This window comes from Somniosus microcephalus, chromosome 13, assembly GCF_052327205.1.
Source record: "Somniosus microcephalus isolate GS21.2 chromosome 13, FLI_Smic_1.0, whole genome shotgun sequence".
Lineage (NCBI taxonomy): Eukaryota > Metazoa > Chordata > Chondrichthyes > Squaliformes > Somniosidae > Somniosus > Somniosus microcephalus.
In genome coordinates, this window is record NC_140999.1 from 157693296 (window position 1) to 157708945 (window position 15650).

At 39.1% G+C, this 15650-nt stretch overlaps 1 long non-coding RNA gene across 1 annotated transcript in view; it reads left to right on the top strand.

The window, feature by feature from the left end:
• Nucleotides 1-678: 678 nt before the first annotated feature.
• Nucleotides 679-15650, top strand: part of LOC147108702 (uncharacterized) — a 37548-nt gene continuing 22576 nt past the window's right edge. The window contains exon 1 of the long non-coding RNA XR_015080632.1: nucleotides 679-825. This is a non-coding gene — a long non-coding RNA (uncharacterized LOC147108702). The remainder of the gene's footprint in view (nucleotides 826-15650) is intronic.

A 15650-nucleotide genomic window follows, 5' to 3' on the forward strand; every position in this document is an offset into this window, starting at 1 on the left:
AGAGTAATGACAGGAAGGATGCTGTGGTTCAGTTCACAACATGGAAACTAACAATATCTGTGATCAGTTTCCATAATTGCAACATGCTTACTTTAATCCCTAACTGACATGAATTATTGATTTGGTGTAGTTAACATTTATGCTTTTAATTTTTAAATTGTTAGATTTGGCGTCAGAATTGACCATGCCACGGATTGACTTTGATTCAACTTTAACTTCAGTTGTAGTGCAAGGTAATGAGAGTCCACGTGTGTGGTGAGGATAAACTGGGACTTTTTCACTAAGGAATATGTAAAATGGGAATCCTGGGAGATTTAACAATCAATGGCTGTGAAAGGACAACTCCATGAGAGAGTCGTCCTATGCTTTTTTACCTTATATATGTTGTGTTCATAGAGTAACAATATTGCACAGGAATGTTTTAGCGCTGCAGTGTTTTTCTGTTTCTATAATTAATTTGCACTGTACATCAACCTTTATTGATTTTATTATAAAATATCTACTTTTAATTAATTACATTAAAGAATAGTGAAAAATGAGTTGACAAGCCTCCATGGGTGTAATGGAAAATTCACCACAAACCATACTACAATTGATAAACAGGAAGTGAGTTTACTGAGTGATAGTATATAGTAGCCAGTTCAAAGCATCTAGGCCTTTTGGAGACATAATGCAAAGGACACTGTAGTGTACACGTATTACTGAAGTACTTACTTCACTCTTTTGGGGAGGTTGTTAAAGGGATATGTAGATATTGTTAGGCCCTCCAAGAGTCCTATCATTGCAAACTAGGCACCTGAGCCTTGAACAGTCACAGGTAAACAGGTAAGATGTATATATCGTATATAGTCATATTGTCTAAATATGTTGATGTTTATTTTAGTCATTGATTATAATTGCTTTTAAAATTTAAGTATGACAATAAAAATGTATGCTGTGATACAAATATACTATGGTATAGATCTCAAGATTGATTCATATTTTTAGAGTTTTAGTCTCTGCATTATTTTATTATATTATTTAATTGTTTAAAAAATGCTTTTGTTCATCAGGAAACCAACTGAGGTCCTTCATTTTACAAAATTATTCAAGCAAGTTTTAAAAATATCCTAGGCAACAGGGATAAGAAAAGAAATTCTGGAGCAGAGTATTTCAAATATAAATATCACTTTATTCATTAGCTTACAATTCACGCTATAGAGAGCAAAAATGGATCAGAAATGTAAACCTTTAAGGAACTAGTATCAAGACTGACTTTGACAGGAGATATATCCTTTATCTTTTTATAGACTAGAATAAATGCTTATTCTCAAACTCTTAGAGATGTGATGTAAACAGCTCTTCTACTTACACATCATACATTTCATACAAAAAAGTTGAGCCTTTACTTCACTCTGCTTGCATTTAGTTCTTAGTTACTACACATCAGTAAGATGCAAATTTATACTAAGTGTTTTCAATGTATTGAGAAAGGTGTGTGTTTTTGGCATTTACTAAAGACAGATTAAAATAATATAAATAGCTTTTCTTTTAGCCACAATGATGGCTTTTAATGAAGTTTAGGCTCCAAATATAATGTGCTGTGTCAAATTGTCAATTTTCGAAAAACAGTTCTGAAAATTGTGCTGAGGGATACTCCAAAACAGTCTCCTGGAGATGGTTACTAAGGGGTATGTTTAAGCATTGTTAACTACTCAATTCTGAAACAATACTGATATAAAAAAACTTTCAGGGTGTTTTTCGGAATCTTATTTTTATTCACTGTAAATAATCATCTACCACCCCCCAATCTACAGTAATAGATAAAAAATTGCTGCATTAGGAGTAATAGGTTAAAGAATTGTTCGATTTTTCAGACTAAAGTAATTGTAAGCATGATCGGTGGGAACGGCAGCAGTTATGAATTAGGAGTCACAATGAGCATAGATGGTTTCAGAATCTTAGAGCTGAGCCAATATATCTTGCAGTTTTGTGATGTTAAAGTAAAGTCATATACATTAGTTAAAAGTAACAACTTGTAAAAATACCTGTAACATTTTTATCTACATGTGGCAATGAGGACACTGGTAACAGTTAAGGGCAGACTGACACCAGCCATAATAGACTCTGTATATGAATGGTTTAATATGTGGCAATTGTTAACATCTTGGGTCAAAGCAAGTACTGGCCTCCAAGTAGGTAGCATTTCTGGTATAAAATGTCCTCAATATATTAGAAGAGGAATTTCTTCATTCATATAGGTATTATGCAGTCTGTATTTACTCCTTTGAATTCTGAAAGATCATTATGCTGCAGAGATTTTATTTGTTTCACTTAATATTAACAAAAATGATGCCTGTATCTTTTTAAGACTGGTCTTGTGTTGCAGAATTAGAGGAATTAAGGGGGCCACTTAAAATATATAGAATGGCTCAGTGGTTGCACTCTCACCTGAGTCAGAAGATTGTATGTTCAGGCCCCGTTCCAGGACCCGAGCACATAATCTAAGCTGGCACTCTAGTGCAGTACTGAGGGGGTCTGTGCTGTTGGAGGTGCCGTCTTTCGGGTGAGACATTAGACCGAGGCCCCATCTGCTCTCTCAGGTGGACACTAAAGATTCCATGGCACTATTCAAAGAGCAGGGGAGTTCTTCTGGTGTCCTGGCCAACATTTATCCCTCAACCAACACCACTAAACCAGTTCAATTGGTTGTTTATAACATTGCTATTTGTAGGATCTTGCTGAGCAAAAATTGCCTTCCGCATTTCCTAGCATTACAACAACAACTTGTATTTGCTTTTAATGTAGTAAAACATCCCAAGGCGCTTCACAGGAGCGTTATCAAACAAAATTTGCTTTGGGACATCCCGAGATCGTGAAATGCGCTAAATAAATGCAAGTTCTTTCTTTCTTAGAATGGTAATAGCTGACACTGGACTAAATTAGTTCTAAGCAAGTTGAATGCAGAACTCCTTTTGCAGCATTCAAAATGCTTACACGTTCTCTCGTGTTGTATCTGTAGAAACTCACACTGAAAGACATGCTAAAAAGAACATTCTGACCTTAACAATATTTTTAGAATAACCTGAAATGTGTGACCTTGTATTTTAAGTTAGTGCAAAATGCTTCCACATTTTGGAAAAAAGGTTTTGGAGGCTGGGAGTTTTACTTACGATGTATATGTTCTGCTTCTCACGTTCCATCAATGAACATGTTGGATATTCTTAGCCTAGCATGGCTGTGTTTCCAAGAGTTGATTTTATTTATTTCTCTTAGTAAAAATCAGTAGTGAGGTCCTCCATGAAGCCTTTTAGACATGTTCCCTAAAATTTTCTGTTCTCATTTTCCAGTCATGTAACACATGTTTTAAAACTTTCATCCTTGCTCTTCGAAAGAGCTGGCGCAGACTCGATGGGCCGAAGGGCCTCCTTCTGTGTTGTACTATTATATGATTCTATAAAAACAGCTAACTACAACCAGTGAATTTCCATCAAAAAAATGACAATGACCCCACCTCATGGGTGAGTTGATACATTCACTGTGTAGTGTGAAACTAGTCACACATGGAGATCCCAGATTCATGCCTGGTCTCTACTGAATGGTCTGATCGCAACTGGGCTGGCACTTCAATTGGCCTTAGCACCCTGGATTAGGGAGGGGAACATTTAACCATGGTTCCCACTCCTGAGCACTATCCTGTAACCCCTGCTGAAACTTGCACGTGTTAATGCTGGGAGAAAGCAGGATCGGGCTTGGCTGTGATGCTCCCCACAGTCGAATAACCCATCTGCGCTCACACTTAGACTAACACATGGAAAATGACTCACTTGTGTTCGGTACCAGAGGGCAGCTGGTTCACGTGAAATTGTACCTTAACAAGAGGCAGCACCTTCAGGAAAGAAGTGAAGGAAATTGGAAGGGGAACAAAAAATAATTATGAAACCTGGAGGCTGAGAGGAGTGAACATCTGAATCTGAAGTGATTTTATAATAATTTAAATATATAGCTGAATTTTTCTCAATCTAGTGCCAGGCGCATTTGTTAAGCTTTCAGAAGATATGTCCTTTAGGATTGTAAAAATATAAGATCCAGAAGATGAGAAGGGACATCATCTGAAACCTTGACCCATTCTGTAAGAACCACTATGGACCAAAGAAAATCCACCTATGCTTGAATCACTGAAGATTATTTCAGATTTACAGCAGTTTGAGAGAGTCTTACTGTAGTTAGTATCAATAATTGAACATTCCCCCTGAAACTTTGAATCATAGAATCATAGAAATTTACAGCCCAGAAGGAGGCCATTCGGCCCATCTTGTCCGTGCTGGCCGACAAAGCTATCCAGCCTAATCCCACTTGCCAGCATTTGGTCCGTAGTCTTGTAGGTTACAGCACTTCAAATGCATATCCAAGTACTTTTTAAATGTGACGAGGGTCTCTGCCTCTACCACCCTTTCAGGCAGTGAGTTCCAGACCCCCACCACCCTCTGGGTGAAAACATTTCTCCTCAAATCCCCTCTAAACCTCCGACCAATTACAAAAACAACCCCAGCCTATCCAATCTTTCCTCATAGCTAAAATTCCCCAGCCCAGGCAACATCCTCGTAAATCTGTACCCCCTCTAGTGCAATCACATCCTTCCTGTAATGTGATGACCAGAACTGCACGCAGTATTCTAGCTGCGGCCTAACTAGTGTTTTATACAGTTCAAGCGTAACCTCCCTGTTCTTATATTCTATGCCTCGGCTAATAAAGGCATAGAATATAAGAGGTATAATGAATGAGGAGCTAAACCATATCACAGCTATAACGCGAATGAATACTTTTGAAAATAAGGCAGTAGTCAAAATAAACAAATAGAATTAAGAATAAGTTTAAAAATTGAGAGCCAGAGAATCTCAGTTTAGTTCCCGCTGCTGGGCTCTGGTAGCTGCAGTTTTTACACCTGAACTGATGTCTTTCATTGAGCACAGTAAATATGTAATTTTATGCATTATCTACACCCTGTATTATTTACATGAACACTTCTAGATAACAAACTTGATGTGATAGTCTTCAGTTAATGGATCCTATCAACTCTAAAATGCCAGAAACCTCATCGCAGAAGAATGAAAAAATTGTCCTTATGTCCATGTTGAATAATGAATATTAACTATTTTACAAACATCCTGTCCATCTACTGACACAATGCCAATTTGTTATAATTGATACTGTGAGTAAATGAGATTGGCTGGACTTTAGTTAAAATACATATTCATTTCTATGAAAGAATATTTCAGCAGCGTGAATACATTAACAAAAGTGTTAATGTGGAAAATTGAGTCACTATTTGCCGACACAGCAGTAACTGCACTTCCACAGCAATCCTGGTTGAACGCAGGATAAGAGGCCATAGAAAGGCAAGTTCCTTCTTTCTTTCAATGGTGTTCAAACTGGTGTTTAATGTCAAATATAGATTGACATATGGTTTTAACTCTTACTATTTCATCGATAATGAAACAGTGACAGTACAAGCCCTTGGAATGGGAATGGTGCAAACATTATGTACGTACTGATACTGGTCTTGTGCCTCGATTTTAAATACAGTCACCAAAATTGGTATTAAACTTCATAGTGGCCTGTTTCTGTAGCTTGTTAAAGCTGTAGTTTCAGAATCAAAAAATGTGCAACTATTACTATAGCATGTTTTAACATTTATATCAGTTGCAGTCTGAAATTAAAAACAATCCTTCGCATCAATGTGGATGACTTTTTCAATGTCTACTGTTGCTTACTAATTTATTTCAGATAAGTTTAATTGATTATTGCCCATTTTATATAAAAACCATAAAGACTGGTGAGATAGCCTTTAACACATGGTTGTGATTAATTGAAACTAGGTGGCATTATATAAGGGCTTTAGTAATACACTGAAAATCTCATTATAATGTGATAGTTAGAGGACCTTTTAACACTCTGACCAGTGTAAGACCTGACAATGGTCACCTTAGTTCTGGTGCACATGCTATTTCGGGCCTGGAGTTTCTAACTCCAAAACATTCCGATCTGTACCGATGGGCATTGGATGAAAAGATGTCCTGAATCAAACAGCTGGGTGATTTCTTTGTTCCTTTCACTAGTTATTTTGCTCAAAGACTTTATTGATTGGCAGATGTGTAGCAAATAGCCTGATCTCAGTTCATGCATGTAGTTTTACACTCAATTATTGTACAACATTTTCTGAATACAACAGTTGTGTAAATTGACATTGTGTAAATTGTGTGCATTTCTGGTCTGTTTTGCACTGATATTGATCTGCATATTTTTTTCTAAATAATGAAATATGCCCATAATTTCTTTATTAGATTGAGCAGACTGTTTTGGTTATGTTGCTTGAATGTCATGTGTAATTCTCGTCCTTTATGTGCAGGTTTAGACAGATTGCAGTCAGGGTGTCATTTGACATTCTGTTAACAATTACACCACAAAACTTACGTTGACCTGCCTTTTTCTTCCACCAGACTCCTGGGCCATTGGTGCCTGCTCCACTTTGCCAGGGTTTCATGCTCCCTTCTTCAACTTAGCTAACCTGCTTTAACTATCCACACAGTCTCTTGGTCCCGTATATGTCGTATATTTTTCCAATTACACACATCATGCTTCCGTTTGTCTCACACTATTATCACGTCTCTCAATTATCCATCACCTATACTCCACCAAATCATTTTATAGCTCATCTTTTTCTTTTCTTGTGTATATTTTTTTCCTGCTCCTTTCCCTTACTCTGTTCCTTCTTATAAACTGTTCGTCTGTAATATTTTCTGGTTCTGATGAAGGGCAATGCCTAAAATGTTGACTTGTCGTTTCTCTCCACAGACGCTGTGCCTGGCTTGCTAAGTGTTTGCAGCATTTTATGTTTTTGTACAAGTCTCTTTGTCCAAAGGAGCATTCTGTACTGTACTTAACAATGGGGGTAATCCTATCAATAATCAATTAATGCTTCGTTGTGATTTCTTATAGAATTCCTATGACAATAAAGACAAATAAAATAGACAATAGAATTGAGATAAAGAATAACATAGTTACTTCAGTTCATCCTTACATTGCTATGTATTTCTCATTAGGTACCAACAATGGCTTAACTTGCAATTAATCCATTCTGAAATGTGTTTGCGCCATAAAAATGGAACCTTGCATCAAGAGCAGCAAATTTAATTTGGACAGTGCATTTGATGTCGTTAAACTACATTGAGTTACATTGATCCTACAGCACAGAAACAGGCCATATATGCTGAGAACCAAGTTGTATTTTCTCACCATAATCATGGCTCTGTCCACAACCATTATATCACAGCTAAACTGATGACACACAAAACTGCTATGTTGATATCACCCCATGATTTGATTTGCAATCATTTTTGTGCGAGTTATTTGTTCTTCATGAATCACAGAATGATGGCCCATTGTTAAACTAAATTTAGAAATAAATGATGCAATTACTGTATATATAGTTTTGCAATTGCCTCCCCCTTTCATCCTTCCACTGCTTAAAGTGCTGACTGGTTCTGGAGTACTAACTGTGGAAATGCCCATTTTTATTTCTGTTATGCGGTTGTTCCACCATACGTTTGAGTGCTGACAACCCACAACAGGTATAATTCATTTCTAACCTTGACTGGCAAATGATTGCTATCAGTATTTGTAAATATATATAGTAAAGTTATTAATTCTGATATGTTGTATTCATAAGATCAAACAAACATCTCCACTGAGAGCACATGTCGGAGCCCAAGTGTGGTGATCAGGGGGCCCCGCAAGGTTATTTGACCATTCCTTTTAATGGATGGAATGTCCTGCATGGCCTGCTGCCACTTTACCCTAATTCCTGATAAACAGTCCTGGTAGATGAAGTTGAGTGCAAGGAGCACAAATTTGTAAAATTTACATTTTAGGGTATGCTACTTTGAAACAATAGCCTAAAAACTAGCAATATTAGCCATCAAACAATGAATGTGCTCTTATGACATTTCCTTACAAAGGAACAGGAGTAGGCCATTCAGCCCCTCGCGCATATTCCGCCATTCAATTAGATCGTATCCTTGCCCAACTTAAATCTATCGCTCTCAGCCTTGAAAATTTCAATTGACCCAGCATCCATGGCCTTTTAGAGGAGCAAGTTATAGATTTCCACTGCAATTGCTTGAAAAAATGGTTTCCTCAATTCGCTCCTAACTCTAATTTTAAGATTATGCCATCTTATTCTAGTTTCTCCCACAAGAGGAAATAGTTTCTCTGTATCTACCCTATCGAATCCCTTTATCATTTTAAACACCTCAATTAGATAACCCCTCAACCTTCCAAACTATGGGCAATACAAGCTGTCCTCATAGTTTAACACTTTAAGCCCCGGTATCATTCTGGTCAATCTCTGCTGTACCCCCTTCCAAGGCCAATATATCTTTCCTGACACCTGGTACCCAAAACGGATGCAGTGCTCCAGATGGGGTCTGACCAAAGCTCTGTACAACTGAAGCATTACTTCCTAACTTTTGAATTCCAACCCCCTTGGGATAAAGACCAACATTCCATTCATCTTTTTTGATTACTTTTTTACATGTGCACGAGCTTTTAGTGATTCGGGTACATGGACACTTAAATCCCTTTGCTCCTCCGCAGCTCCTAGTCTCTCACCATTGAGAAAATATTCCAATTTGTCTTTCTCAGATCTAAAGTGGATGATCTCACACTTTCTCACTTTGAACTCCAGCTGCCATAGTTTTTCCCGCTCACTTAGTCTGTCTATGTCCCTTTGTAACTTCTTCCCCCCATCCACACAATTTATTGTAACTCCTAACTTAGTGTCATCTACAAACTTGGATATGGAACTCTCTATTCCTTCATCCAAGTCATTAATATATATGGTGAAAAGCTGGAGAACACCACTTGTCACATCCCGCCAGTCAGAGAACAAACCCTTTATTCCTACTCTCTGTCTCCTACCTCCCAACTAATTACTGACCCATGTCACACATTTACCTCTAATTCTATATACTCTCATTTTGCTAATAATCTCTTGTGCAGAATCAAATGCCTTCTGGAAGTCCATATAGACAACATCTATAGACACTCCCTTATGCACCATGTTAGTGACCTCCTCAAAAAATTCAACTAGATTGGTCAGACATGAGCTACCCTTCACAAATCCATGCTGATTCCCTTTGATTAGCTGATACTTGTCCAAGTGCTCAGATAAAATAGATTCCAGTAACTTCCCCACAATTGATGTTAAGCTAGGTCAGTACTTGTCTGCTATTTTAGCAGAGGTGTTAATCCATTTAAAATGAACAGTTAATGGCTGCATCAAAATAATGGACAGCATTAAGTATTTATCTGCTAATATTACTAGCAGTTATTCCTAGACTAACATGGCTAATATGGCCAACAGAGCCCTCTAACCAAAGGAAAGAACTAAACTGTAGAATTATAATATGACATTTTTATGTAATGTTGGTAGATTCATTGAAGTGATTCTATCTGTGGTATCATTCATTTTTTTGACAGTTCAAAATAAAGCACAAACATTACCAGAAAATGTTACAGTGTGCACATTTTAAAAGGAATATCAGAGAGCTCGGATATTGAGAAGTAGCTTACAAAACCAATCATTTTGATGTTGGGAATTTACAAAGGGTACATTTACATCTATAAATCATTTTGCTAAATATTTTCATTAATTACAAGGTCTTATTCTCCATTGAAAGTTTGTCTCTCTGCATTATTTGACAGTTTTGAGGATTTGACATCTGAACAGAAATGTTCTCACTCCAAGTTTATAGTTTGTAATGAATCCCATGCAGGACCAAAGGAACGTTGAATGACAAGAGCTGAATGATAGTGTTGAGACGTGCCTCAAGGACTGTCTAACCTGAGAATGGTGAAGATGAAGGTCAATCTCAGGTTCGTCAGCCCATGAAACACTTCTTGTTTGCTAAGAAAAATGCAAAACTCCTCTGCAACTTCAATGCATGCCCATCAGCATCAGTGTATGTCTATGTACTTTAGATTCCTTGCTCTACAAAATTAATCATTCACTGAACTCTATTCTGATGGACTTATCTACAATAATCTCATTTGCCTTTGTGATATTTTTGGATCTCCCTCTGAAAATGTGTGTGATTGTATGTTCTTTGTATGATAATGAGTTTTGGAAATTAGAGCTTTTAACTCTACACAGTTTGGGGTAGGTATGTATACAATGCTTGTTAAATGTAACACTTATCTGAAAGATTCAGGGGAAATATATAAGTTGCTTTAATAAGGTTATGTCTTATTAGTACACTACAAGCTGTGGCCAGAATTTTGCCGGTGCTCAGCGGACAGGATCGGTGGTGGGTCGGCAGTGAAATTTGATTTGACTGACAGCGGGTCGGGAGCCCGGTGTCAAATTATGCACACTTGCCTTTCCCAATGTCAGGTCTGCCAGCGCTGAGCAGACCTGACTGGCAGTGGCGGGGGACAATTAAAGCAATTATTGGCTTGTTGACAAACCCTTAAGAGTGAATTTAACCTTACCTTTTGACTTTAACAGCTCGCCCACGGCTTCCACGCTGGTCGTGGACCACGTCTGTCAAGCTGAGGTGGATGTTCAGTGGCCATTGAATCAGCTGTTGAGTTGACAGCTTCAAATGTACAATAAAAGCTCCCACCTTACAAAAATATCTTCCCTAAGCCACAAGCTCTTCCTCACTGCATTTCCACAACAGATTCACCATGCTGCAAGTCTTTACACAAGTCGCCATCCAGTCTGACCTCATTGCCTCTCTCACCATTGACTGATCGCTTCTGTCATTTCTACTTCACCTGCCATCTATTCCATCAGCATGGATGCCCTTTATACTCTCTCACCTTGGTCCTCAGAATCCCACCATGATCAGCCCCAACACCAACATCACCAGGCATACCAGCAGCACCAACAACAACACCAACCTTCTCTGCAATCATCTGGTGCTGCACAGGACAGAGGGCATCAGCACCCGACCACATTGTTGCCTAGGAGGCCAGGGATGACCTCACCATGGCCAGATTTACTTCACTTGATGCTGTACACCCTGGCTTCTACATGATATGCCAGGTTGGCACCACCCCACACCAGCACCATAAAGCATCCCAATGACCAAGCCATTCCTTTCACACTCATCACTATTGCGGGGGTGGGGGGGGGGGGGCGGGGGTACCGTTATGTCTCACCATTCACTGCAACTCACTAAGCCACTTCTAAAGGTGCACACAAATCTGTCCAAGAACGCAAAATGTTCAAAATAAAGGTTTCAATGTTTGACAACACATTTACATGAACATTGCATAAAACACACAAGTGCCTACCCTTGTGTGTTGTTAGTTGGTATGATTGCACTAGGATGAGGGTGAGTGTGAGGGGTGGCTAGTGAGATGGGGATGTGATAATATAGATAGAGAGGGATGGGTGGAGGTACAAGGTAAGTTGGTGTGAGTAAGGATGTGCAGGAGTAGGGTAGGGAAGGCAGAGTGATGGGGATGTGATGAGAGGCACAGTAGGATGAGGTTGAGTGTGGCTTTGTACTAACATTTTGTGATCTAATGAGATCCTTGAAATCTTTGCGGCACTGCACCCAGTTCCTCCTGACTACATCCCTGCTTGTGCCCTCCTGTGCAATGTGCAACCAGGCTGCGTTGATCTCCTGAGGAGGTCTCTTCCGCCCATGGGAAGGGAAGAGGACCTCCCTGTGTGCTGTGACTCCCTCCATAAGCCATATGGAGGGAGTCACGGGAGAGCCTGGGTGCAGCCCTGTGCCTTTGTGCAGTGCTTGTCAGTGTTTGCAGCACCTCAATGCTGTAGAACACTGACAGCACAAATGTCAAAATAAAGTCGGCCATGGTCTCGTTAAGGAAACCGGCTGATGACGCATCATGAAATGACATCATCAGACCTGCTTCTTTTAATTGGCTGGGAAACGCGCTGGGCGGACTTAACAATCCCAATCAAGGAAAATTCATTTCACAGAGTGGGATGGAGCCAGCAGCGGGATTTGGGACCCACCACCGACATCGCCTGCCACGGACTCACTGAGGTTAGTAAAATCGCGGCCTCACTCTCCATAATATGAAATATTGGAATTGTTATTAATTGGTTATTTATGTAATGTTAGATAAATCATTAGTAAAACAGTGATCTTCATTTCTTGTAGCAGAGTTTTTTTTTTACAAATTTACACAAGCAGTACTAGTAATGTGGCCTCCTTTGTAAAAAAAAAAATCTTAAAATGCACCTACTATTTGTTGGTAGTATTGGTTGAGGGTTAAATGTTGTTCAGGACAGTGGGAGAACTCTCTGCTCCTTGAATAGTGCCATGGGTTTTTTTTTACATCTACCCGAGTAGGCAGACTGGCCTCGGTTTAACATTTCATCCAAAAAATTACCTCCGACAGTGCAGCACTTCCTCCGTACCACACTGCAGTGTCATGTGTAGATTATGTACTTAAATACTGGGCTGCGGCTTGAGCCCACTTAAAGAAATTTATGGTAACTACCACAAAGTTACTTGAATTGTAATAAAGTCAAAGCATAAAAGTCATTATCCACAATGCCAAATCACAGGCCCAAAAAACTCTGCATTAAGGTGCAACTTCTGCACTAGATTTTACAGAAGGGTAACTTTATTTCTCAAAGTGAATGCTGCATATCCACTTTTAGTTCTGCTGGAATTATTATTAAACATGTTAACTGAAAAGAACAATTAAATATTGTGGATTGGAACAGACAAAATGATGCTTTAAAAATATTGTTTGCAGTAGTACCGAGAATATTTTTCATGAAAGGGAGGTTTTCCTAAAGCTCCATAGTCATGGCTGCTGATGGGAACAGACCATTCAAAAGGCGTGGCCTGTATTCCATTTTAACAATAAGCTAATAGATTTCCATGGTGTTGCTCATGGTGAGTTGTGGGATAAGGTGTAAGATCAACATATGTTATACATAGATTATAAGTGGCAAGAAGACCGAGGATTTGGAAAGAGTTTTGTGAGAGATGTTCTCAGAGATCGTGAAGTAGTGTTAATGTGTTTTTATTGGCTTTGGGGAATTTTGAATCAATTAGAAAAGCATGACAGATTATTTGACATAATTAAAGTGTGATGCTTACCATAAACGAAACTTTTAATATATTTTATTATATGTATATATATGTATAATAATCTAAATACATAAATGTGGGTCCAGTCTTCCAAAAAGCATTACAATTATTTCATGATTAGCAAGCCAGAATGTGAGCCACACAGCATGGAGACAGTAAATTCAACTCAACAGACTGGTATGTTGATATTTCAAAATAGAATTGATTCACGTTATGATTTGTTTGCTTTAATTTTTGCTTCCGACTGCTAATAATTCCAGGACCAATACTATGTGGAGTTCTGCAGCTTAACATTTAACTGCATCAGACAGTGAGCTTCGAGAACCCTCTCCTCAGACAAGAGTGCGGGTTCAATTTACCAGAAACTTTTGCATACACAGCCAGGTGTGGGATACACAGCCAGGTGTGGGATACACAGCCAGGTGTGGGATACACAGCCAGGTGCGATTCAGACCTATTTAGGAGTTTTGTTCTACTTTCAAAGTAATTTTTATTTGCATTTTTTAATTAATTTCCACAATACCAAGTGTCAATTCAGAATGAGAAGTGCTTCAATATCCAGCAAGACACATTCATGTATATACTTCTTATATCTAAACTTCAATCTGTATCTGGAATATACTTAGTCATACACCAGAAGGGGCCTTGTATCTTTCCATGCACACTCTGTCCTCTATTATCTATCTATTCACCCAGATCTAAAATTCTTAATAAAGGAAACGTACTATTAGATGCAAAAAAGATTCACAAGGATGATACCAGAACTGAGAGGAAATACTGATCAAGAAAGGCTGAACAGGTTGGGGCTCTTTTCTCTGAGGGATGACCTGTTAGAGATCTTTAAGATAATGAAAGGGTTTGATATGGTAGATGTTGAGAAAATGTTTCCACTTATGGGAGAGTCCAAAACTAGAGGTCATAAATATAAGATAGTCATGAATAAATCCAATAGGGAATTCAAGAGAAACGTCTTTACCCAGAGAGTGGTTAGAATGTGGAACGTGCTACCACAAGGTGTAGTTGAGGTAAATAGCATAGATGCTTTTAAGGGGAAGCTAGATAAACAAATGAGGGAGAAAGGAATAGAAGGATATGATGATACTGTTTGATGAATTAGGGTGGGAGGAGGCCTGTGTGGAGCATAAACGGTGGCATAGACCAGTTGGGCTGAATGGCCTGTTTCTATGCTGTACACTCGATATAATTCGATGACGACCAGACCAAATTCGTATTGGTGCAATTAGCCAGTTCAGCCATCTATTCTCAGGTAACTTATGTGCTGTGACCACTCTGCTCTCTGGAATAATAAAGGACCCTTCAAGTCCTGTCTGAATTCATGGAACAAGCTTAACATCCCTATAACTTTGGATTTACCGGGTAACCTACGCACTGGCTACTGCGACAGAGTTTATGAGATTCCTGCCAGAACTGAATGGTCCAGCTATAGCTGCAGATTGCATCATAAAGCTCTCAGGTCATGTTGTTACCACTCCCCCTTGTCTACAACATATGGGGTGAAACTCAACATTGGCAAAGGATATCACTCGTTCTACAGCTCTGTCAAAGTTGAATTTCACCGCCACAGTTTCTATAGTAATTTTTAAAAATCTCATTTAACTGTCCCCAGCCACACATCATTCCCTGGGCATTTAAATAGTTAAACGCTGTTTCTTTGGAGATAAAAATAATCCAGTAAGTACTTTGAAATTAAATCCAAATAGAAACATAGAAGATAGGAGCAGGAGTAGGCCATTCGGCCCCTCGAGCCTGCTCCGCCATTCAATGCGATCATGGCTGATCATCCAAATTCAGTACCCTGTCCCTGCTGTCTCCCCATACCCCTTGATCCCTTTAGCCTTGAGAAATATATCCAACTCATTCTTGAATATATTTAATGAATTGGCCTCTACTGCATTCTGTGGTAGAGAATTCCACAGGTTCACCACTCTCTGGGTGAAGAAATTCATCCTCATTTCTGTCCTAAATGGCCTACCCCTTATCCTTAGACTGTGACCCCTGGTTCTGGACTCCCCAACCATCTGGAACATCCTACCAGTGTCTAGTCCTGTTAGAATTTTATAAGTTTCGATGAGATCCCCTCTCATTCTTCTAAACTCCAGCGAGTACAAGCCCAATCTATCTAATTTCTCCTCATACGTCATTCCTGCCATCCCAGGTATCAGCCTGGTGAATCTTCGCTGAACTCCTTCCATGGCAAGAACATCCTTCCTCAGATAAAGCAACCAAAACTGCACAGAATACTCAAGATATGGTCTCACCAAGGCCCTGTACAACTGCAGCAAGACATCCTTGTTCCTGTACTCAAACCCTCTCGCTCCGAAGGCCAACATACCATTTGCCTTCTTAACCGCCTGCTGCACCTGCATGCTTACCTTCAGCGACTGGTGCACAAGGACACCCAGGTCTCGTTGCACTTCCCCTTCTCCCAATCTATTGCCATTCAGATAATAATCTGCCTTTCTGTTTTTGCTACTAAAGTGGATAACCTCGCATTTATCCATG